This window comes from Monodelphis domestica, chromosome 2, assembly GCF_027887165.1.
Source record: "Monodelphis domestica isolate mMonDom1 chromosome 2, mMonDom1.pri, whole genome shotgun sequence".
In the NCBI taxonomy this organism is placed as follows: Eukaryota; Metazoa; Chordata; class Mammalia; order Didelphimorphia; family Didelphidae; genus Monodelphis; species Monodelphis domestica.
The window spans coordinates 14,711,436-14,735,981 of NC_077228.1; the positions used below are offsets into that span (position 1 = coordinate 14,711,436).

The 24,546-nt window shown below is 48.4% G+C and overlaps 1 protein-coding gene across 1 annotated transcript in view; it reads left to right on the plus strand.

Moving 5' to 3' along the window:
* The first annotated feature begins 19,061 nt into the window (after positions 1–19,061).
* KANK4 (KN motif and ankyrin repeat domains 4) overlaps positions 19,062–24,546 on the plus strand; it is a 120,130-nt gene continuing 114,645 nt past the window's right edge. Inside the window, exon 1 of the mRNA XM_056814119.1 lies at positions 19,062–19,724. The gene's annotated coding sequence lies outside the window, so the exon portion shown is untranslated. The remainder of the gene's footprint in view (positions 19,725–24,546) is intronic.

Below are 24,546 nucleotides of genomic sequence, written 5' to 3' on the forward strand. Positions count from 1 at the left end.
GACGCAAACAGGATAAGGAGAAGCTGGAGACCAATGACAGAGGGAAGGCTACAGAATCAAGGGGGATCAGGAAAAGGTCCCTGTAGAAGGTGGGACTTGAAGGAAGTCAGAGAAGTCAGGAGACAGACATGAAGGAGAAAACTCCAAGTTGGAGAAAGCCAGTGAAAATGCATGAAATTCCCCAAACCCTCAAGGGTGCCCCCAGTATCCCCAGCAAGGAGGGATGTCGCTGACCTGGCTCTGGTAGTCTGAGAAAAAAATATTTGCTCTAGAGGCAAGCAAGGGAAATGGAAATCTAACTCATGATTCCTCAGGGGCCAAGTTCAGCGGCATCTCCTTCTTTGGTGTGGTCTTTGATGGTGGGAAACAGGTGGATGTGAGCCAGGAATCCTGAACTCTAGGCTCTGACTCTGCCACAGACTAAGTGTATATATGCCCTTGGACAAATCATTACCCATCTTTGGCCTCACTTACAATCCTTGTAAAATGAGGAAGTTCTGGGGCAGCTAGATAGCACTGTGGATAGAACTTCCAGGCTTGGAGTGGGGAGAACTTGAGTTCAAATTTGACCTCAGTCATTTCCTAGCTGTGTGACCTTGGACAAGTCACTTAACCCCTTTTGCCTAACCCTTGTCCTTCTGTCTTAGAGTTGTTACCATGGCAGAAGATAAGGGGCTAAAAAAATAATAAAATGAAAATAAAATGAAGGGCTTGGATAAGTAGATAATTACTTGGTTCAGGAAGTCTTTGGGTCAAATCCTGCCTCTGACAGCCATGACTGATATCACCTTGAGAAAGTTGCTTAGCTCCTCTGGGCCTCAGTTTCCTCTCTGGAAAATGAGGGGGTTTGAACTAGATGGCTGTCATTCTGTTGCAGCAGCCAATCAACTTAGAATTTATTTTTCCTTTTTTTTCTTTCTGGTTGAGGTGTGGAAAAGGTCCAGGGTCAGCTGAAGTTCCTGAAGACAAAACACAATTAAGATCTTTTTTCAGTGATAAATTCTGCATATTTGTGTTTCAAACAACATAGCTAAAAATGATACAAACATCTCCTTTTTTGGCTTAATGAGATATCATTTATTTGGTATGAAATCTTGATATTATTATGTGTACCTTTTCCTGCTTTAGCTCTATGTTCCTATGATCCTGTGACTAGGATAGCCAAGTGACTTTGGGTAAGTCCTTTTCCTCCTTTAGTTCTATGTTCCTATGATCCTGTGACTAGGATAGCCAAGTGACTTTGGGTAAGTTCTTTTCCTCCTTTAGTTCTATGTTTCTATGATCCTGTGACTAGGATAGCCAAGTGACTTTGGGTAAGTCCTTTTCCTGCTTTAGTTCTATGTTCCTATGATCCTGTGACTAGGATAGCCAAGTGACTTTGGGTAAGTCTTTTTCCTCCTTTAGTTCTATGTTCCTATGATCCTGTGACTAGGATAGCCAAGTGACTTTGGGTAAGTCCTTTTCCTCCTTTAGTTCTATGTTTCTATGATCCTGTGACTAGGATAGCCAAGTGACTTTGGATAAGTTCTTTTCCTCCTTTAGTTCTATGTTTCTATGATTTTGTGACTAGGATAGCCAAGTGACTTTGGGTAAGTCCTTTTTCTGCTTTAGTTCTATGTTTCTATGATCCTGTGACTAGGATAGCCAAGTGACTTTGGGTAAGTCCTTTTCCTGCTTTAGTTCTATGTTCCTATGATCCTGTGACTAGGATAGCCAAGTGACTTTGGGTAAGTCCTTTTCCTGCTTTAGTTCTATGTTCCTATGATCCTGTGACTAGGATAGCCAAGTGACTTTGGGTAAGTTCTTTTCCTCCTTTAGTTCTATGTTTCTATGATCCTGTGACTAGGATAGCCAAGTGACTTTGGGTAAGTCCTTTTCCTGCTTTAGTTCTATGTTCCTATGATCCTGTGACTAGGATAGCCAAGTGATTTTGGGTAAGTCTTTTTCCTCCTTTAGTTCTATGTTCCTATGATCCTGTGACTAGGATAGCCAAGTGACTTTGGGTAAGTCCCCTCAATTCTCTAGGCCTCTGTTGCTTCATCTGTAAATGCCTGGATGGCTTCCGAGGTCCCTTAGAGCACTGATTTACTGTGGATTAAGTTCAAAGAGGAGAATTCTTGGGGAGAAAGAGGGAAGTGAGTGAAGTAACTGTCCAGGCCCCCCTCCCCATCCCTCCATCGGAGACAACCCTGAGGAATGTGAACCAAGTTGGCCAAGGGCACACCGTCGACAGACCCTCATCCCGAGAAATGGAAGACTGGCTTTGGGGCCACGGGCATGCTGTCTTAGTTGATGGAGGATGGAGTCAAGAGCCATTAAATTAGGCCACTCAGCAGTCTGGGTAGGCAATCTCAGTTTTATGGGAATCTTTTTTCCTCCACACTTGCACGTCTCCAGAAAGGAAAGCCAACCACTATTAAATCATAAAATTAAAAACAAATCTCAGGACGTTCGCTTTGATGTGTCCTCCCCTCTGTAATGGGAGAAGCCTCCTGGCCTTGGGGAGAGTCAGATGGAAAAGCAAGATGAAGTCTGGGGCTCTGGCCTTGATGGACGCCAAGAGACTCAGCAGAAGTTGCTCCCTTCCATTCTTTGCAGGGCCCCTTCGTGTTAGAAGAGATGGCTCTCTGGGAGCCACGGAGGGGAGAGATACATTGGCAAACATCGATATTGGTGAAAACTTACTGTAAGAAAAAGAGAATAATCTCAGCCCTCCAGGGGTTCATCTCCTGTTGGAGTACAGTGGAAGAATCAAAGGGGCACGGATTAAAAAATCCCAAATTTATACAGAATACTGCGGCCTTGGGGTGGGGAAGAGAACACTAATGATGAGGGGGAATCTGGACAGTCTTCCTACATGTAGGAGGTGATGCCTGAGAGGAATTATGAAGGGAACTAGGAATTCTAAGAGGTGGAAAGAAGGAAGGAAGGAAGGAAGGAAGGAAGGAAGGAAGGAAGGAAGGAAGGAAGGAAGGAAGGAAGGAAGAAGGGAAAGAAGGAAGGAAGGAAGGGAGGGAGGGAGAAAGGAAGGAAGGAAGGAAAGAGGGAAGGAAGAAAAGAGGGAAGGAAAGAAGTAAGGAGGGAAGGAAGAAAGATGGAAGAAAGGAGGGAGGAAGGAAGAATGGAGGGAGACCATCTGAGCCCCTACTGAATTGGGAGAACCCATCCTACTTATTTGGGTCATGGCCTTTCTCCCTTCTCCCAACATCATTTCTCATAGGATCATGGGAGTTAGAGCCAGAAAGGGTGTTGGAGAATGCCTAGAAAAACAACTCTCTCGTTTACAGATAAAGAAACTGAGAACAAGAGATGAGGCAGGAAGCAAGACTCGAACCCAGAATTTGGTAGTGCTATCGATTATAATTATCTCAGTAGGCTGATTTTGGGATTATGGGTGATAGCAGGCTTACTGGTTAGGCCAGCATCATGACCAATACAGTGACTGGGTCTCCATGGTTGTCTCTCAAAGATCAGGGTCCCCCTCGGCTGGGCTAGGTAGCGAATGAATAAATCGTTAGCAGGGTGCTATTCAGTCCTTCCTTTGGCCGTCCCAAGATTTGTTCATTGGTGATGGCTAACCAAGAAGTGGCCCATGAGCCTCTCCACCCCTCCCCATACCTACATCTCCCCAAGCTTCTCTCCTTCAGTTATTCACCAACTTCCATTAGAAAGGAAGTGATTCCTTTGGATTCCCAAGGACAAAGAAGATGCAAAGAGTGGCCATTGGATGGTGGCTGTGACCAGATCCCAGACAGAGCAATACACTTTAGGGATTCCCCCTAAATATAGGAATGAAGACAGTAGATGGAAAAGAAATTCTCACAGTAAGGGGATCCAGGGGAATGAGTCCTGGGTTTGAATCCTAGCTTTGCTCATTAGTACTTATGTGACCTCAGAAAAACAGCTTATTTTCTCTCAGTCTCAGTTTCTTCATCCATAAAATGGCCAGCACTTGCCCCAGTGCCTGGTACACAGTAGGTGGCTAATAAATGCTTCTTGGCCTGATGTGAATAAAGTGAGGACCTGCTCCCCTCTCACCTGACCCCTGTCGTCCTTCCCACTGGCTCCTAATTATAGCTGTGCAGGGTAGGAAAAGCCAGTTTACTCAGCTCAAAGATGGGGAGGCAAAGCAGACGGAGAGTTAACCCTGAAGCCAGGAAGGGGGGGTTCCCATTTTGCTTCTGATAGAAACTCTGGGACCCTGAGAAAGTATTCCAAGTTCCCTAGCGTCTCTCTAAGAGGATCAATTGCATGAGAAGAGAGTGTTCCCTCCCCTGCAGTTTCCAAACCTCCAGTCTTCATCGGGATTAGATGCTCTGGACCCATTTCACCACCAGGGGGCACTGCTAGCAGCTCTGGACCAGTCCCTGCCGCGAGCCTGCCAGAGATGGTTTTCTGTTCCTCTTTACAGAACTACCGGGAAGGTAGTTTGGCCTCCCGCTAAGTTGCCCCCTGCCCAGCCAGCTCCTGGGATTCTCTTCCCCCGGATCAAAGACAAGACCTAGTCCTGCCCCCTCTCTACCTCCCCATACACTCCAGGGACCCCGACCTCCTGGCTGTCCTCCATCTCCAGACTTTGGCTGTCCTCCATGCCTGGAGTGCCCTCCCTCTTCGTGGCTTCTGTGACTCCTTTGGAGTTCCAGTCAAGCTCCAGTTGGTCCAAGAAGCCTTTCCTGGTCCCCACGCTCCCTTGGTGCTTGCCCCCTTCCTCTGTTGGTTATTTCCTGTTTTTCCTCTCTCTATCTTGTTTGTGGATAATAGTTTTGCATCTCCTCCATTAACTGTGAGCTCATTGAGGGCAGGGACTGGCTTTTGCCCTTTTTGGTATACTCAGTACCTGGTATACAGCAGGCACTCAATAAATGCTTGTGGACTGATTGACTCTAAGTAACCCTCCTGACTCCTAGGGGAGAGTGGTACCATCAGAATCCACTTTGGGCTCTCATCCAACCTCACCTTTTCCTTCAGTTGACTTGATTCCAAGGATCTCGAGTCATTTGTCCTGGGTCTAATGGAATCGCTCCCCACAAGAACAGATGGAAGCTACTCAGCTGTGTATCCGGGGTTCTGTGTCTGGCACAGAATAGCAGCCACCAAGATGAAATGAAGCAGCAGAGACAGTAGAGAGTGGCAGAGTGGCCGGAGGGCCAGGAAGCTTTCAAAGCTCTGTTTTGACACACTTTGGTCATGAGACTCTGGACCAGTCACTTACTGCAGGAGCCCAGTTTGCTCAGGAAGATGGCAGAGTGGGAGCTCTTCCCAATAATGAAATCGCAGCTCTAATAAAAATGACTGGATGAATAAACAAACATCAATATCAATGAAGGAAGGAATGATGAATATGTCAACAGATAGATGAATAAATAAATGGATGAATGAATAGCAAATAGGCAGCTAAATAAATGAGGAAATAAATGGATGAATGAATAAACAAGCAAATGAATGAATAGTAGAAAAATAATGAATAGCTAGAAAGATAAACTGATGAGACACCCATTAAACAGCTGGGTGCCCTTAGCATCTTCTAGCTCTAGTCATCACCAAAACTATGCAGGTGCACCAAATGCAGGAGTTCTAGAGAAAGTGGAGCCCAATTTGCTCAGCTCTTCACTCCTTTTCATATCTTCTATGCCCTCACAAAGGAAAAAAGACAATACTACAAAGCTTTCAGCTGATGTTTGATTCAAGCACTCAGTAGGACTAGTCCCTAGATTTCCAAGAGGCTGCTAAGTGGCTCAATGGATAGCCCTTGGACTTGGATTTAGAATTGATCTGAGTTCACATCCTCTCTCAGATACTTCCTAGATAAGTCATTTTACTTCTGTTTTCCTTAGTTTCCCTTCTGTGAATGGGGATAATATTTGCACCTGTCTTCCAGTGTATTTGTGAGGATAAAGAGATTATTTTGCAAACCTTAAAACACTGTGTATTTTTCACCTTTTACTAGAAGGAAACCTTGGATTTCTGACCCTTAAACTCTGCTTCTCTTCCCTGAAGCACAGGAGCATGAACTTAGGCTCTGATCAGGGCTATAACTCTTTTTTTTAAAACCTTTACCTTTTGTCCTAGTAATAACCCTAAGACAAAAGGGCAAGGGCTAGGCAAAGAGGTTTGTGATTTGTCCAGAGTCACAAAGTCAGGAAGTATGTGAGACCGGATTTGAACCCAGGCCCTTCTGATGCTACCCAGGCCTGATACTCTATCTACTCTGCCACTTAGCTACTCTGGAACTACAGCTCTTATGACTTGGTGGCCTGGTGTGTTCAGAGTCCTGTGGCCCACCAACTCCTACTTCTTACCATAGCTAGCTTTTTCTTTGGGGAGAAGGAGTAGAGACAAAGGTAGACCAGATATGAAGAGAAAATCTCTCTGCTGTGACTTCCATCTTGTGCCTGGCACCTAGTGAGCACCCAATCTTTAATTGCTATTCATCCATCCATCCATCCATCCATCTGCCCATCTGTCTGTTCATCTATCCATCCACCCATTCATCCATTAATTTATTTATCCATCCATCCATCCATCTGTCCATTATCCAACTGTCCTTCTGTCCATTCACCTACCCATCTATCTGTTCATCCATCCATTCATCCATCCATCCATCCATCCATCCATCCAATCATCCATCCATCCATCCATTCATCCATCCATCCATCCATCCATCCATCCATCCATCCAATCATCCATCCATCCATCCATCCAATCATCCATCCATCCATCCATCCATCCATCCATCCATCCATCCATCCAATCATCCATCCATCCATTCCCTCTGTCTCTGAATGTGAGTCAAATCCAGCCATTTCTTGAACCCGAGCTTCCAGGGCCTGGAATAGCATCTGCACATCTCTTAAGTCCTTGATCTTGTTGCCATCATCTCTCCTCTCCCTTGCTACCAAGTCTCCCCACCACTGACTGCCTTCTTTCCCTCCTGATTTCTGCTCTGAGCCCACTCACTGCGGTGGGGGAGGGACATCCAGGTCTTTGGCCAGTACCATGGAATGTGCCATCATTATGGAAGTGCGCCTATCTGGAGGAGGCCATCCTTCCCTCATCAGCCTGAGATCTTCTCTTGCCGTACCACATATCAGCTTCTTCTAGCTGCAGTAAGTGCTCCTGATCACAGCTACTTCCCAACTTTCCCATTTAAACAGGCCGTTCAGGGTCACTTTCAGACATGACATGTTTTAAATGTCTTAAGTCAAGGGCTCGATGTGTGAGAATTCCTGGGGGAAGCAGGCAGCCACCAAGGCAAAAGGTGACCAGTGGAATTCCATAGACATCTTCCCCCCATCAATAATAGGTAGGACAGATGGGCACCCATACAAGGAATACACGGGATGAAGACCATTCATTAGAGTAGCCAGGGGGCGCTATAGTGCACAGAGCCCTGAGCCTGGAGTCAGAAAGATTCATCTCCCTGAGTTCAAATTTGACCTCAGATATTTACTAGCTGTGTGATCCTGGGCAAGTCACTTCACCCTATTTGCCTTAATTTCCTCATCTGTAAAATGAACCAGAGAAAGAAATGGCAAACCATTCCGATATCTCTGCCAACAAAACCCTGAATGGGATCATGAAGTGTTGGATAAGACTGAAAACAACTGAACAACAAAGTAAACAAAGTCAGAAAAACTGTACCCACTGCTTCTAATAATATGAATGAAAAAATCAAAATGAATTGGAGGTAACTCTAGGCCAAGCTTGTCGCAGAGAACTGAGGCAACGGACTTTCTTCCTTTGCCCAGATGGAGGTGGGGGACCCTGGCTGGGGAACATTGCAGGTACCATTTTATTCAAGGGATGTTTTGGACTCCTTTGTAGAGTTGTTTATTTTCTCTTTATTTTGAAATCTTTGTTGTAAGAAATGGGTAGAAGAGGGGGGAGAAATAGCAAAGGATACTTTTTTTTTTAACAAAGGGATGGTGGGTGGCTCTCTAGAAGAGGAGGCTGTAGTCACAGAGTCAGTGGCGGCTTCATGGAGAATGGGTCCCAGAATACTGGCCTCATTTCCTTTTTCCATAAGGTGACTAGACTGGTAGAGAGAGAGGGAGGGAGGGAAGTCCTAGAAATTCTAGCCTCGCATTTGGTTAAGGTTTTCATGCCATGTGATCACAAAGGATAGAGGGATGTGGACCAGATAGTGAGTGTGAAAGGAGCGTGGATTTCACTGGGAAAGAACCTTAGAGGCCATCAAGCCCAATCTCCCCATTTTACAAATGAGAAAAAAGGCCAGAGGAAGGGAAGAGTCATACGACAAGCATAGGAGTCAGGGATTTTTAATCTAGTTTCCCTTGACTGCTTGTCTAATGCCCTCTTCCATTATGCCATGTTGCCTCTGAGGCTGGTTCCAATTTTATTTGTTTTAGTCTTTAAAATAGCCTGCATATAGTAGAGGCTTAATAAATGTTTAGCATTGATTTAATGGAAAGAGAACTGGCTCTAGGAGGCAGCTAGATGGATCAAGAGTCAGGCCTAGAGACAGGAGATTCTGGGTTCAAATGTGACCTTAGACACTACCCAACTGTGTTATCCTGGTCAAGTCTCATAACCCCAATTGCCTAGCCCTTACCACCCTTTTGCCTCAGAACCAAAGCTTAGTCTTCATAATAAGACAAAAAGTAAGGATTTTGTGAAAATTGAATTTAATTCTCCCCTGATCGTGAAAATTAAATTACCCCCTCCCCCCGCCCATTTTTAGATTTAATCACCAAAAGTGTAAACAGTCCATTCACACTTGAGTGAGGGAGGTCTGTGACTCATGTGTGTGATAGTGGGTGACGAATCAGAATTAAACTGACTGCTCCTTGGGCAGTCCTAAAGCAAAACTTCAACTGTGATTGGTAGACATAAAATTAGGGGAAGGCACAGGAAGTGATGCAAAAGAAAGTGTCTTTAAAAGGGAGTGACAACTTCCTGACTATAGAGTTCTACTTGGAGTTGAACTTCCTATGAGAGGGAGTTCTTCATTCTTTGGAGCTGAGGCTGGTGAAGAATCTGCTGACTGGACCTGAGACCCTGTTCCTGGTGAGGCTGTTCTAAAATCTCTTCCTTTGGACTGACACGTGGTGAGTGAAAGGCTGACTCCTTTCCTGGAGTTTTCTGAAGAGATTAGCCTCAATAGAGACTTATCCTCTTGAGAGAGACTTCCCCAGGTCCTCAGATACAAGGGCTGAGGCCTCTCTGGGTAAGGACTAAACTCCCCTGCCTGTTTTTGAGCCAGAGGGCAGAGTAAATTACTTAGTGCTTAGGCTAGATATCTTACCCTAACCTCTCTCTAATTTTCTTACTTCACTCTTTCTATATTTTGTAAATAAATTGTAAATAAATCTCTTTGGAATAAATGAAATTCCTGGCAACCCTATTTTAAATAAAATCTAGTCCAACATTTTAAATAAATAACCCCTTTTCCCCATTATAATTTAAAAAAACCCTTACCTTCCATCTTGGAGTCAATACTGTGTATTGGCTCCAAGGCAGAAGAGTGGTAAGGGCTAGGCAATGGGGGTTGTGACTTGCCCAGGGTCACACAGCTGGGAAGTGTCTGAGGCCAGATTTGAACCCAGGACCTCCTGTCTCTAGGCCTGACTCTCAATCCACTGAGCTACCCAGCTGCCTCCCCTTACAATAAAAAAGGATATTAGCTCTGGTGTCTGAGGACCTGGGTTCAAATCATAACTTTAGTGCCTATTGTGTGACCTAGGGCAAATCACTTTACCTCTCTTGGCCTTAGTTTCCCCCTCTGTAAAATGGGGAAGCTGAACTAGATGGCTCTGGGGTCCCTGCTTTCCAGTTGTGGGTCTGGGATTCTATGAATAATTATAAACAAAGTCACCTTCAGGAAGGGCTCTGGCTCCCACTGCTTTGAGAACAGTCTCTCTCTCTCTCTCTCTCTCTCTCTCTCTCTCTCTCTCTCTCTCTCTCTCTCTCTCTCTCTCTCTCTCTTTCTCTCACCCCCTCTCTGTCTGTCTCTGTGTCTCTCTGTATGTCTCTCTCTGTTTCTCTCTCCCTCCCTCCCTCCATTTCTCTCTGTCTCTGTCTCTGTCTCTGTCTCTCTCCTTCTCTATTTCAGTAGTCATAAAGGAAATGTGATTTGCCTGTGGTGATGAAAGAGGCTGGATTCTTTGAACTGAAGCCTTATGGGAGCCACTGAGAAGGGATGGAGTTTCTGATCTTTGGGTTCTGCTGTCCTAAGGACTTGGGCAGAAGAGGGAGAATCAGGGAGATTTTCTTCATGGGGCTCATCTTTGGGAAATTTATCTAGGACAAAGCCCTGATGACAATGCTGAGAACTGAGCCTATGTTTGTTTAGTTTCATTAAGGGAGCCAGTTGTGCCTCTCCTTTCATTCGCTCCTTGAAGCAAACTGGTGAGTAGGAGCCCGTGCCTCTCTGTGACCCCCTTTGGGGTCTTCTTAGCAAAGATACCAGAGTGGATGGCCATTTCCTTCCCTGGCTCATTTGACAGATGAGGAAACTGAGGCAAGCAGAGTTAAGTGACTTGCCCAGGATCATACAGCCAATAAGTATCTGATTTGTAGCAGATTTGAACTCACAGAAATGAGTTTTGCTGAGCTGCTTATCTTCTTTTCCTTTTGAAGTCTTTGTTATAAGAAATGACTCAATGGGAAGAGGAGAGGGAGAAATACCAAATAATTTTTTAATTTTTAAACAAAGGGCTGGTGGGTGGCTATCTAGAAGAGGAGCCTGTGGTCACAGAGTCAGTGGCAGCTTCATGGAGAATGGGTTGCAGCATGGCGACCTCATTTCCTTTTTCCACAAGGTGACTAGACTGGTAGAGGGAGGGAGGGAGGGAGGGCTAGAAATCGTAGCTAAGAGTTTGGTTAAGGTTCTCATGCTATCCTGTCGCAAAGGATGGAAAGACGTGGACCAGATAGTGTGAGAGGAGTGTGGATGGGAAGAGCTTTCGGGGTCATCAAGCCCTCCCTCCCCAGACTCAGCGCTCTCTCCGTGGACCACCCAGCTGCTCTGAGTAGGAGCCTGGAAGCATCATGGCCCCAGAGAGAGAAGAAGGCTCCTTGGTGGCCAGCTGCCACAAGAGGAACCTGGATCACTTGACTCCAAACCTTCCCTCTTTGCCTCGTAGCCCTGTAAGAGCAATCTTAGGGACAGTCAGAAGGGGGGTCAGGGCCAGGCAAAGAGGGCTAAGTGACTTGCCCAGGGTCACACAGCTAGGAAGTGTCAGAAGTGAGATTTGAACCCAGGACCTCTTGTCTCCTGACCTGGCTCCCTATCTACTGAGCTGCTTTGCTGCCCCCATGAACCTTATTTCTTAGACTTCTAGAGAAGGAACAGGGTTAAATGACTCACCCGGTGTCACAGAGTTAATAAGTATCTGAGGCTGAATTTGAACTCAGGTCTTTTGGATGCCAGGCCCTGGGATCCAAGTCTATCTACCATACAACCCACTTACTGGTCTCCAAACTCTTAATAATAATAGCTTAGACACATGCTCTGCGCTGACACCATGGGAGACACAAATTTAACGATTACATTCAAAACCACAGATCTCGCTATAGGGCTGACTGGAGCGTCAGATGCCATTTAATCTAACCCTTTTTCTTTACAGATGAGTAAACTGAGGCCCAGTGAGTTAAATGACTTAAAGAAAGGCAAGCATTTTGTAAAAACCCTTCCCTTGTCTTAGTATCAATTCTAGGTCAGAAGTACAGCAATGGCTAGGCACTTGCCCAGGGTCATATAACCAGGAAAGTGTCTGAGGTCAGATTTGAACCCAGGTCTTCCTGACCCCAGGCCTGGTGCTTTATCCACTGTGCCACCTCATTGCCCCTGAAAGGCAAATATTTTCAGGAAAACCTTTATTCGTTCTTCCTCAGGCTGGCATAGGAAGCCCCCTAGTTCACGGCTCCCATTGGCTTTTGTGGATGGACTCATCTGCTTCACAAGCCTCCCCAACTGGCCGAAGTAGCCAAAGACGCACTGGGCTGGCCACCCCCAAACTGGGTGCTCCATCTCTTCCCTCCGAGCCTTTGCACAGAGTGTGCCACAAGCTTGGAAGACCCTCCCTCTCCTCCCACCTCTGAGAATCCCTGGCAGCACCGCCTCCTCCAGGAGTCTTTCCTGATCTTTCTAATCCACCCTTTTACTAGCATACAGACAGAGAAATAGAGATGCAGGTACAGATGTGTGTGAGATAGCGCCAGATCAAATCACTTACCATCTCAGAGAGGGAGAGAGGAGGCGTGGAGGGAGATGGGTTGGATCTTGTCATTTCGGAAAACGTATATTGAAAATTATTCTTATATCACATCATTGGGGAAATAAAATTGCTTTGAATAAAAGGAGTTTTTTAAAAATAGGAGACGTCACTAAAAGAAAGTGAACGTAACAAAATGATCAAGTTTCATGAGTCAGATGAAGAGACATAAGAGGACAGCCCTAACCCACCGCCGCAGGAAGGTGAAGAGTCCACAGGTGGTACCCACTGCACATGCTTCAGACTCTCTCAACTTACTTCTCAATGGTGTTGATTTGTCCCATTTCTTTTTCTTAAAAAAATGCTATTTTCAATTTTCTTTTTCATCCCATAATTCTTTGGGATGACTGCTGGGAGGGAGAGGGAGAGAAGTTTCGATGCTGGGGATAACTATGATGCTGTTCAGAAAAAATAAAAGCACAACACAGTAGACATCAATAAAAAACTCATTAAAAAATTCTACCTGCCCATCTCCTGAATACACCCCATCCTCTCCCCTCATACAGTCACTGCTCTAAAGGTTGCTGAAATAGTCTTCTAATTGGTTTCGCCTCTCCAACATGTCCTCTCCACAGTTGCCAAGATGATGTCCCTAAAACACAGGATGTACTCTGTCACTCCCCTGCTCAAGAAATCCAATGGCTCCCTTTTGCCTCTAGATTAAGATGCAAACTCCTCTGTTTGGCATTTAAAGCCCTTTATGGTCTGGTTTCAGCTTTTCTTCCTGGGTTGATGGCATCATTATTGCCCCTCCTGGACTTTATGGTTCAATTGAACTGGTCATTCCCTGTTTCCAGGTCTACACCATTCTATCCCCCATCTTTGCCTGGATCCTTCCTCCTCCCTTCTGCTCCTAGGAGTCTTGGGTTTCCCTTCAAGTTTCAGCTCCACAACCTCCTCCATCAATAAACAGGACCTTCCGGATACCCCCAGTTATTAGCGTCCCCACCATGATATTTCTTGGTCGATTTCCACTTTATCTCTTCCAGAGAGAATGGAGACTCCCCAAGGGTAGGTACTATTCCATCCCCCCTTCCCCTGTATGTCCTTCACCTAGCACAATGGCTGGCACACAGCAGGGGCTTAATAAATGCCCAGAGTTGTCGATCTAGCAGGGATCTCAAGAGCCATCTAGTCCAATCCCCTTATTTTACAGCCCTGGCTTCCAGAGTCTATATGTCAGAGGTAGGATTTGAGTGCGAGTCCTGACTCCAGAGCCAGTTGAATAAATAAGTGAAGGAAACCAATGCCTTTCAACGTGCAATTGCTCCTGCTTTGACTGAACTTGACGACTGAGTCCAGGGTTCGAGGAGGTATTCCCCACCCAGAGCTCAGGATGCTCTGATGAGAAAAGTTGCTCAAACCACCTCTGCTTCTAGGGAAAGAGCATTCAATGCCTTCCATTGTTTGCTGGAGAAGCACATTTTTGAACTGTTATGAGGGGGGGAAATCATAACTGGACTTTCCAGTAATCAGTGGGTGGAGCCCCCTGGAGCCCCCAGGGAATCCCGGGTGCACTCCTCCAGAATGCATCATCATTCCAGAGTCTTCCTCTGAGAACCACCACCCTGACCACAGTCAGGAGCCCGGAGACTTTTCAGGAGGAAGCCTCTCCTCATCCTCTGTGCAGAAGATGCAGCGTGCATGCCCATAGCAGTAATTCAGCTCCTTGCAAACAGGGCAAAGAAAGAGCTGGGCCTCCACATTTCTTTGGCCAGGCTGCCCCCGCCTCCCCTCCTGTCCAAGACCGCAGAAAGAACAAAGTCAACATTCTTTGCTGGCCCTGGGCAAAGGGTTCAATTTGTAAGATTTAAAGCCACACTGGAACAGCAATGCCTGATGCTAATATAGTTTTTCTCGAGACATTATTCCATATAGTCCTCGTGTTGTTATCCCTATCTTACAGGCAAGGAAACTGAGGCTCAAGGAGACATGATTAACTTGCAGTTGTACAGCTAGGAAGTATCAGAGGCTGGGTTTCAGGACTGAAGCCACATTCTTTCCCCATTCTTTTCCTGACCCTTGCCCTTCTGGATTTTTGATATGGAAGGACCCAGATTCAAATTCTAACTCAGTTATGATTCCTCCGAGGGTCTCTCATTTTCTTCATTTGGAAAATGAAAAGGTCGGAGATGGGTGAGTGATTCGGAAACTTTTCTTGCTAAGGATGACCTTTTATAACTTTCAAAACATTCTCCTCCCTCTGTCTCCTCCCCCAAACCTGCACTGGCAAGTGTACTAGGAGTAGCCCTTGCCTGAGAAATGTATGACTAGGTAGGAACCACTTGCGTTACTCCAGAGTGTGGGAACCTTTGATCAACAGATTGGGAGTCTAGGGGTGTGCTGGAGCCAGCTCTTACCTGTTCTCATGATTAACATTTCAGGTTGGTATTGACACCTTGGAAATTGGCAAATGCTACACATCAGGGCTTTATTTATTTATTTATTTGTTTGTTTGTTTATTGATTGAACCCTTACCTTCATTTTAGAATAAACACTGAGTATTGGTCCCAAGGCAGAAGAGCAGAAAGGGTTAGGCAGTGGAGGTTGAGTGACTTGCTCAGGGTCACACAGCTAGGAAGTGTCTGAGGCCAGAATTAAACCCAAGATCTCCCATCTCCAAACCTGCCTCTTCATCCACTGAGCCACCTAGCTGCTTCCGCCCTTATTTACTGGTTTATTGTCTGAACAAGTGATGAAGAAAATGTTAATATTGCAGATTAAACTGAAAAGTGGGTCATGAGTTTCAGAGAACCGATTGTTAAATATTTTATCATCACACCTCTGGCCAGGACCAACAGGATAAGCCCCTTTCCAGCTCTAAATCTTTTGATTCCTTCTGAACCATTCTATCTCCCACCTTTGCCTGGACCCTTCCTTCTCACTTCTGCTCCTTGGAGTCTCTGGTTTCCCTTTCAGCTTCCCTGGTGAGGAATAAAAGAAGCTGTAGGATGTAACTGAAAGACTACTGTAGCTGAACACAGAGGCTCTGTGTTCCAATTCCAGTTCTTCTCCCTATTCCCTGTTGTCCAGCCATAGTCCTAATGACTCCTCCCAACAACTCCTCCCATTTCCAGTCTCCATGCCTTTGCAGAGATGTTTCCCCAAGCCTGGAAGGCCCTCCTTCCCTGTTGTTTCTTGGAATCCTTAGCTTCCTTGGCCCTCCTCTATTTCCTCACATAATTGGAGCCTCCTCTGCCCCTTTATTACACTGTATTTACTCAGTATAGAACTTTCTTTTTCTTTGTCTTAGAGACTGCAAACTCCTTGAGGGCAACCATTCTGCAATGGTGGTCTTTGCTTCCCTTCTAGCCAGCCCTGCACAGGCTTAGCAAATGCTTGTTGAATTCATGAATGGCATCGAAGGTCTGGGCCAAGACAAGCAATACTAATTGCTCCTCCTTTTATGGGGCTCTACTGATGAGAGACACAGCCTGGGGGGATTTAGAGGGAGCCAAGAAGACTCCTGCCCTCCACATGCAGGATGGCCCACAGTCTTAGCTTGAAACCTCCTCTTAAATCCTTCTCTTCTGTCTTAGAGTCAATACTCAGAATTGGTTCCAAGGCAGAAGAGCAGTAAGGAGCAGGCTATGGGGATTAAGTAGTGACTTGTCCAGGGTCACACAGCTGGGAAGTGACTGAGGTTAGATATGAACCCAGGACGTCCCATCTCCAGGCCTGGCTCTCTATCTATTGAGCTACCTAGCTAACCCAGTGTTAAGCTTTAATAACTAAGTTCCATTAGTCATATGACTAGCTGAGAACCTCTTCATGTTCTAGAGCAGCAAAGCTGATGAGCGACAGAAGAGGAGCTGACATGGATGAGTAGATTTCCTTCACCAGGAATTTCCTAGATCCATGAAATCAGAGGTCTGGTTCTTATTCCTATCCTCAAGGTCAAGCAAGTGGCAGATCCAGGATTTGAACTCAAGTCCTCTGACTTCTGATCCACCATTCTTTCCCCTGAACCTCACTCTTTTTTAGAGTTCTCTGGGGGCTTGCTTCCTTGCCTGTAAATGTCTAAAGTCTCTCAGCTCTTCTCTACCTGTTCCTGTGACCTTTTATCTGATGATCCCTTGATCATATCAATAGACACATGTTCCCGTCCTGCCTGAACCCCACAGACAGTCAGGTAGAACTCTAGAGCACTCCCTCACCAAGGGAAAAATATCTAATCCTACTGCAGCTCCCTTGCGTTGGTTGGGGTGGGGGCAGTGACCCTGTACTGTACTTTGGGCAGGGATTCCAAGGCAGAATGCAGGCTCAGAATCAAATCCCAAAGGCTGCCATCATGGGAAGATGCTGGCATCGAGGCAACAAAGGCTTGTCCTTGTCTTGAGCCAACTTGGAAAGAGACAGCATCAACTTGGGCAGCTCAGGGTTGTTCCCTTTTAGACTCTGCTTCAAAAGCTTTGCTGGCATGATGAAAGTGAAAAGCCATGCCAAAGTTTCTGGCCCATCTGCCCATCCACCCATCCACCCATCCACCCATCCATCCATCCATCCATCCATCCATCCATCCATCCATCCATCCATCCATCCATTCATCCATCCATCCATCCATCCATCCATCCATCCATCCATCCACCCATTCATCCATCCATCCATCCATCCATCCATCCATCCATCCATCCATCCATCCACCCATTCATCCATTCATCCATCCATCCATCCACTCGTCCATCCATCCATCCATCCAGGGGCTCCAGCTAGGGCTGCTTCCCTTGGCCAGCAGGCTCTTCTGTGGGTTGGGGCTCCCTGCTGCTCCCTTGGGGTGTGCCCCCTCCAGAGGCAGCCCACTTGCCCAATGAGCCCCCTTTTCTACTAAAGATTTATTTTCTTCCCTGAGGAATCCTGGACAAGATTGTGCTTTTGAGGACTGCAGCTTCCCTGGTGAGGAAAAAAAGGAAGCCCGTGTGGGAATGATTGTTTTTAAAAGCTGTGGTACAGGGCAAAGAGAGCTGGCTCCAGAGTCAGAGGACCTGGCATCCCAGCAGTACAAGCTCTGGCACTGTCTCTGGGGCAGCGAGGTGGCACAGAGATAGAGTGTTCAGCCTGAAGGCAGGAAGACTGGAGTTCAAATCCAGAGTCATGATCCTCTGGACTCCTCTCTACCTAGTCTGCCCACAAAAGGTGACCCATCCCTCCATGCCTGCCAACCCGGATAGCTCAGCCCCTTCAGAGGCCAGACAGTTTAAAGTTGGAAGAGACCTTCGAGATTATCAGGGAATTGAGAGTTGGAAGGTCATCTGGTTCATTTCCCTCATTTTACAAAGGAGGAAAGTGAAGGGACTTGCCCAAGGTCACACAGATACAGCCAGGATTCAAACCCAGGACCCTGCCTGCACAGTTGGCATGCACATTCTCACAATAACCAATAACCCACAGGTAAATGGTATATTAAAAAAAAATTGGAAACCTTGTAGATGATGGCCTTGAATGTATGAATAAAATGGATTTGAAGGGGGCAGGATTCTGTCAGAGTCTTTAAAATGGGTGAGCTGGCTAAGGGATCTATCTGTATGGCCAAGCCCAGCTCCAAGGTGACCTCTCTGCCAGGGTACCCATTGAGAGGCCAGGCGGCATCCATCAAAGCTGAGGTGGGGGAGGGCAGAGTAGCCCCAGGATTTAGCCCAGGCTCTCTCACGCACTCTGGGAACACAGGAGCAGAGAGCCAGTGCGGTAAAGCACCAGAGGAGCTCAGAGGCCATTAAGGCCACTCCTCCCATTTTTCAGCTGAAGAGACTGAGGCTGAGAAAAGTTAGATAATCTGTGTGAGGCATTACAGCTGGCAAGTGTCTGAGCTGGGATTTCAAGGCAGGTCTTCCTGTCTCCAAGCCCGGCACTCCCTGAATCCAAAATTGCTCCGCCTTAGGAACTGGTTGTATGTTACCAAAGCTTCAGGACAGATTTAACATCCTCTCCCATCGCCCTTTCTCTGTCTCAGAGTCTCTGTCTCTCAGTGTTTGCTTCTCTCTGTCTCTTTGTCTCTGAGTCTGTCTCTCAGTATGTCTCTATCTCTGAGTCTCTGTTTCTGTCTGTGCCTCTCTCAGTCTGTCTCTGAGTGTTTCTCAGTCTTTGTCTCTCTGTATCTGTCTCTGAATCCATCTCTCTGTCTCTTTGTCTCTGAGTCTATCTCTCAGTGTCTGTTTCTCTGTCTCTGTCTCTGAGTATGTCTCTATCTCTGAGTCTCTGTTTCTGTCTGAGTCTGTCTCTCAGTGTCTCTTTCTCTCTGACTCTGTGCCTGTCTCTCAGTCTGTCTCTGAGTGTTTCTCAGTCTCTGTCTCTCTTTATCTGTCTCTGCATCCCCGGACTCTTTGTCTCTGTCTGTTTGTCTCTGTTTCTCTGTCTCTGTCTCTGTTTCTCTGTCTCTGTCTCTATCTCTGTCTGTCTCTCCGTCTCTGTCCTCTACCTTCTTGCACAGCTGGACGTAACTACCCCTAGAAGGCTAACACAGGCAGCCCCAGAGCAGCGGCCCTTTCTCAGCTCCCTTCCCCCAGTGGCCGTGGGAGGGAACAACACGGGAGAAGCCCGCCAGAAGGCTTGGGCCGGGGTGGGCGATGCTGGAAGGGGCGGGCAAGCTTAGGGCTAGAAGGGGAGCTTCGCCAGGGGCTGGACGGGAAGCCAACTGCACTCAGCCACTCCCCAATCGGGGCTCTTACCCCACGGGGTTCCCATGCGGAGGCCGGGGAACAGGAGGAAGCTGCCCGCCGCATTTCAGTGGAGCGGGTCTCCGGGGTCCTCCTGGGCGCTGGATTTTCCACACTTAACCCTGTGAGTCTGAGAGAGGCCGGGGGGGGGGGGGGGGAGGAAGGGGAGGGGCTCCTAGACCCTAGAAGGAGGGGAGGCTCAGCCTTTCGAGGTCCGGCGCTTCTGGGATTTTGTAGTTTCGAGATAAAAAGCAGCCCCAGGGGAATCCGGGAGCTGCCGCCTCGCGTGGGTGACCTTGGGGCATATAACGCGCCCTCGCCGGGCCTCAGTTTCCTCACTTGAGGAAAGGGGCCGCTGGAAATCCAGCTGTTCCGAAGGCTTCTCGCGACCACCCCCGGCGCAGCCCCTTGGGCTCCTCCCAGCCCGTTCCTGGAAGTTTGGTTTGGCCGGCCGGTTGCCAGACGCAGTCCTGGGGCTGGACTCTTAGGAGGAGGGAGGCGAACGTGGAGGAGGGGACGGACGGCGACCCGGCTCCTTCCCTCCTCCCCCCTACCCTTCTGCAGAGGGAGTCGCGTGAGTGCCTGCTTCCCCCCCCACGGGGTTTCCCCTCTCTTTCTCCCTCCCTCCCTCTCTCCTCCTCCCTCTCTGTGCTGCTGCAAAGGGAGGCGGGGGCTGCGGGGCAGCTTTCGGAGCTGGGGACGCCTCGGGGGACGACCGGAGAGCAGCGTGTAGTGGAGGAAAGCGCACAGCCCCGCTTGGGCTCGGGCTCCCGCTCCGGCATCCCTGGTCAGCCCAGGGCGCACGGAGAGAGTGCCCGGCCCGCAGCCCGCAGCTAAGGTAAGTCAGCTCGGAGGAGTGCCAGGGGACCAGGGCTTCGCCTTCGCAGCTCCCAGCCTGCTGGTGGGGTCCGGGAGGGGGGCTCTCGCCAAATTTGGGGTTCGGGGGCGTGGAGGGGGGGACAAGACAGGCATCGGGTTGTCGCTGAAGCCCATTCCAGTGGCTGGAACAGTGCGGCACTCGGCCAGCCCCCAGCCTCGCTATGCACTGCTCTTCCCGGGTCGGCCAGGTTGGATTGGGCGCCCCCTGCGCTCCCCAGGCCCTTCCCGGGATGCAGGACCGCGAGTGCAGCATCCTGTTTGCCCGAGAAGCGTGGCGGCGGGGAGGCGGGGGGGATCCGCTCGCCAGCCTGGCTCGCCTGCAAGCCTTTTACTCCCAAAGGCCAGCGCGCCGGCGGCGGCGTGTACTTGTAAGCCGGAGTGGGGGTGGGGGCCGCAGGCATTAGCCCGCTTCGGGGCTCCCCCCTCCTGCTGCTTCTCTCTGCAGTGGCTGGACGCGCTTCGGTCCCGTCCTTTCTAAGGAGGAGAGGCGGGCTGGGGGAGGGGAGCGAAGCGATCGCGCCCGGCGAACCCTCTGAACCTCTTGGGAGATCTTTGCCCGGCACTCCCTGCAAGGGCGCAGCTCGGACCGCGGCCCCTGGAGGGAGAGCGGGAGCGAGGAATGGGGAGCTCCCGGAGGGGGATACTCCCTCCACCAGTCCTTGCCAGCCCCTCTTCGGAAACTTCTCGGCTTTAGTTGTCTGACGCACCGAGAAGTAATCTGGGTCTGAAGCCCGCGTGGAGCCCCCGAGAGAGCTCCTCTGGCTTACACAGCGAGGCGCGCCCCGCGGGTTCGGAGCCTGCTTCCTGGGGGCCAGATCGCGGCCGAAGAATCCCTGGGGGCTGCCTCTAGTTTACCGAAGAACAAAAGGGCTCGCTTCCCCCCCCCCCCCCCCCCCCGCCTTGTACAGAGGGGGAAACCGAGGCCCGGACAAAGGAAAGGCTGGGGCCAAGGTCAAGGGCACAGGCAGTAGAATGGCCGCCAGCCGGCGGGGCTCCCGGGGTTTAACTTTGTTCCTCGGCAGAGTGCTTGCAAAATCCAATCCTCCATCTGGGACTTCCCCTTTCCCTGCCCTCTGAATGGGGCCATTTCAGAAGGAGGATGAAAGTGGCTGCAGCCAGAGGACCCGAGTCTGAAGTTGTAGCAGTGACCTTGGATAAGTCACTTCTCTGGGTCTCAGCCACCCCCCACCCCCCCATGATGGGAATGGACTAGATGGGCTGAAAGGATCCTGTGATCCTGAGAGAAACAGGGCTTGGGGAAAGATAATCAGGGTTTGGGAGCGGGGACCAGATGTTTGGAGGCAAACAGCATTGGGCGTGGATAGAGGGAGGATCTGGATTCTGATCCCAGTTCTGCCCTGTGGCATAGCTGAATTCGAACCCTCACCTTCTGCCCTTGGGCCTCAGTTGGCACATCTGTAAAATGGGGACCAGGGCATTTAGGTCCATGCTCTAGTGAATCTAAGCCATTACTCCCTGGAGTCTCACTTTCCTTCTCTGTAAAAGGATGGGGCCCGACTCTTCCAGATAAATGGGATTTCCTCTCTAATATTGGGGTCCAGCGATGGATTTCCCCCAACTCCCCCGGGGCTCCCTCATAATTAAATATGTCTTGGGGAGGGAAGGTGCTGTTATTAGCCTTATTTTACAGATGAGGAAACTGAGTGGTGTCTGGAAACAACACAGCTAGTAAGTAGGTGCTCGAGGCTGGACTGGAACTGAGGTCTGACCACTCCAAGCCCAGCAGTCTCCTCCCTGGGCCCACCTCCCTGCCTCAGCCCCCCCCAAGGGGAAGAGCCCCTGGGCTAACTGATCTCTAGTCTCTTCTCTCCTCTTTTTCCTGCCAGGCTTCCTCTGGCTTCCTCAGCTATGAGCCATCAGGGCTGGCAGCTCTCTAGAACCTGCAGGCTGTTGAAGTTTCAGCCAAAGCCATTGGGTTGATGGGAAGACTTTGTCATCCCCATCTTAGCTTGTCCCCTTTAAGATCTCGAGCTGCTTGAGCTGGAAGATTAGAGTCAGGAAGACCTCAGACCCTTACTAGCTGTGTGACCCTGGGCAAGTCACCGCACACAGTTTGCCTCAGTTTCCCCATCTGTCAAATGAGCCAGAGAAGGAAAAATCTGCTCTTTGCCTGAGATGTCACCCAGGCTTTTTTGTCAGCAGTCTTTGGAGTGCCTGAAAGGAGGGACAGCTGGCGGGGGACATGGTCGAAGCCTCTCAGGCTAGACCCCTCCAGCCTTCTGGGCTCCCAAACCAGTGGGGGAGGTCAATGGCTTCCTATGATCAATAACAAGCATCTACATTTCTAGGGTGCCCTGAGGTTTGTTTTGTTTTTTTAGACTGTTGCTGTCCATCTTAGAATCAATACCATGTAGATCAGAATCAATACTGTGAAGATCAGTAAGTGCTGGGCAGTGGGGGTTAGTTAAGTCACTTGCCCAGGGTCACAGGACTGGGAAGTGTCTGAGGCCAGATTTGAACCCAGGACCTCCGGTCTCTAGACCTGGCTCTCCATCTGCCAATCTACCCAGCTGCTCCCTACCCCGGAGCTTCTAGAGGCAGTAGAACAAAGTGAGAGTGTACCAGGCTTAGCATCAGGAAGCCTGACTTCATATCCCATCTGGGACAGTAGCTTCTTGGTCTTGTGCACCTCCTCTCATCTTCTATTACAGCTTTGACACCATGAGGTCTTCTGCTAACTGGCAAGTTAAAACTGATAAAAGAGCCGTGTCTGGGGATTGGCTACTACAGCAGAAGAGGCAAATGATGAAACTTGGAGGGGATGTGGGGAAACTGAGGCATGAATGCTCTCTTGGGGGAGCTGTGAACTGGTTTAATCATTGCGAGAGCTGTTTGGGCCAGTGTCCAAAGGGCTCTGAGACAACAGTGCATCCTCTTTGACCCAGCAATGCCATGACTAGGGCTGTTTCCCCAAGAGATTAAAAAAGCAAAAAGGGGAGGGATGTGTGTACAAAAGCACGAAAAGCAGCTCTTTTGTGGGGACGAAGAATTGGGAAGGGAGGGGGAGCCCCATCCACTGGGGAAGGGCTGAGATATAGTGTCTGGTTGTAATTGAGCTATAAGAAATGACGAGCAGGAGGAGCTCAGAAAAACCTGGGAAGACTTCTGTGAACTGAAGCCGAGTGCCGTGGGCAGAACCAGGAGCATCCTGTGCAGTGACAGGAATACTGTGCAGTGAATACCTGGGACTGACCTGGCTCTTCTCAGCAATTCATTGACCCAACGTAACCCCAGGGGCTCATGATAGAGAAGGCAGCTCCTCCCAGAGAAAGAACTGAGGGAGTCCGACGGAATCCAGACCAAAACAAACCTTTTCCATTTTCTCTGTAAACTTTTTTTGTGAGTTTCCTTTCCCAAAAGGATTAATATGGAAAAATGTCTTACATGATTACACACGTATAATCTTTATCAGATAGCCTGCTGTCTCAGCCAGAGAGGGAGGGAGAGAGTTTGAGACACAAAATTCTTTTTAAAATGCTGGAAACGTTTTACACGTAATTGGGGGAAAATAAATTAAATGAAGACACTCAGAAGAAGAACAACAAAAAAGACTTCTGCAAGACCTGTCTCATTGCAGCTCTGTGAGGAAGAGGCTATAAGAATTATTAGTCCCATTTTACAGATGAGGAAACTGAGTCTAAGGGCAGTTAAGTGATGCCCATACAGTAATAGCTCAAGAACCCTCTACCCCGAAGTTTCTATAAATCCATCCATAATAAATGAGGGTTTATTAAACTCTTACTATTTGCTAAATACATCTAAGATACCTACAGAGTAGATGAGGAAGGGAAAGAGCCTGGGAAAAGGCCAGCAACATCTATACACATATTCTGTTGCACACTAGGAGAGATGCTACTGTTTAGTGGCAATTGGGTTGTAGTTTAGGAGAGCAGCCTTTTGTTTCATTTTGTAACATCCACCTCTGAGTTCGGTAGGGGTTTAAAGCCTTCCCTGTGCCTGATTTTCTAAGAGGAAGCCCTGCTGGTTCTACCTGGTCCCTCATTTATGGAACCTCAGGAGAACCCCTGAGCTATAGGTTAGTTCAACAGAAGCTTATTAAGTGACTCTGAAGCCAGGCAGAGGAAAACAGATTTCAGAGTAGACACAGCTCCTGTCCTCAGGGAGTTTGTTGTCAGATGGGGGAGGCTTTGTTTCTCTGGCCCTCTTCACTTTCTCATCTCTTCTTCCCTCTTTTTCTCTTTTTTCTCATCTTTTTTTCTTTCTTCTTTATCCCCAACTCTGCCTTTTCTCTATTTTCTCCCTTCTTTGTTGTCTCATATTTACTTCTCTTTCTCTCTTCTATTTTCTTCCTTTTTTCTATCACTCTTTCTTCTCTCCTTCTCCTTTTCTTTTTCCATTTTCCCTTCCTCTCTCCTTCTTCTCTCCCTCTCTTCTCCTTTCCCCCTCCCTCCTCTCTCCTTTCTCTTCCTTCCATTCTCTCTCCCCTCTTTCTCTCCTCTCCCTCCTCTCCTTTCTATCTTCCATTCTTCCTCTCTTCTTTCCCCTCCCCTCTTCCTGTCATCTTCTCCTTCCCCTCTCCCTTTACTCTTCTCTTTACTCTTCTCTTCCTCCCTCTTCCTTTCTTCCTTATCCTCACTTTTTCTCTCCAACTCTCCCTCTCTTTCTCTCTCCTACACACCAAGCTCCAGGGTGAAAGGCACCCATTAGGAGACTCCATCTTGGTCCTCACTCTTCCATGAATTCTTTGCCCTAGGGGAAAGTTGTTGGCCTAATGGCACTCCATTTTCCTTTTGGTCAAG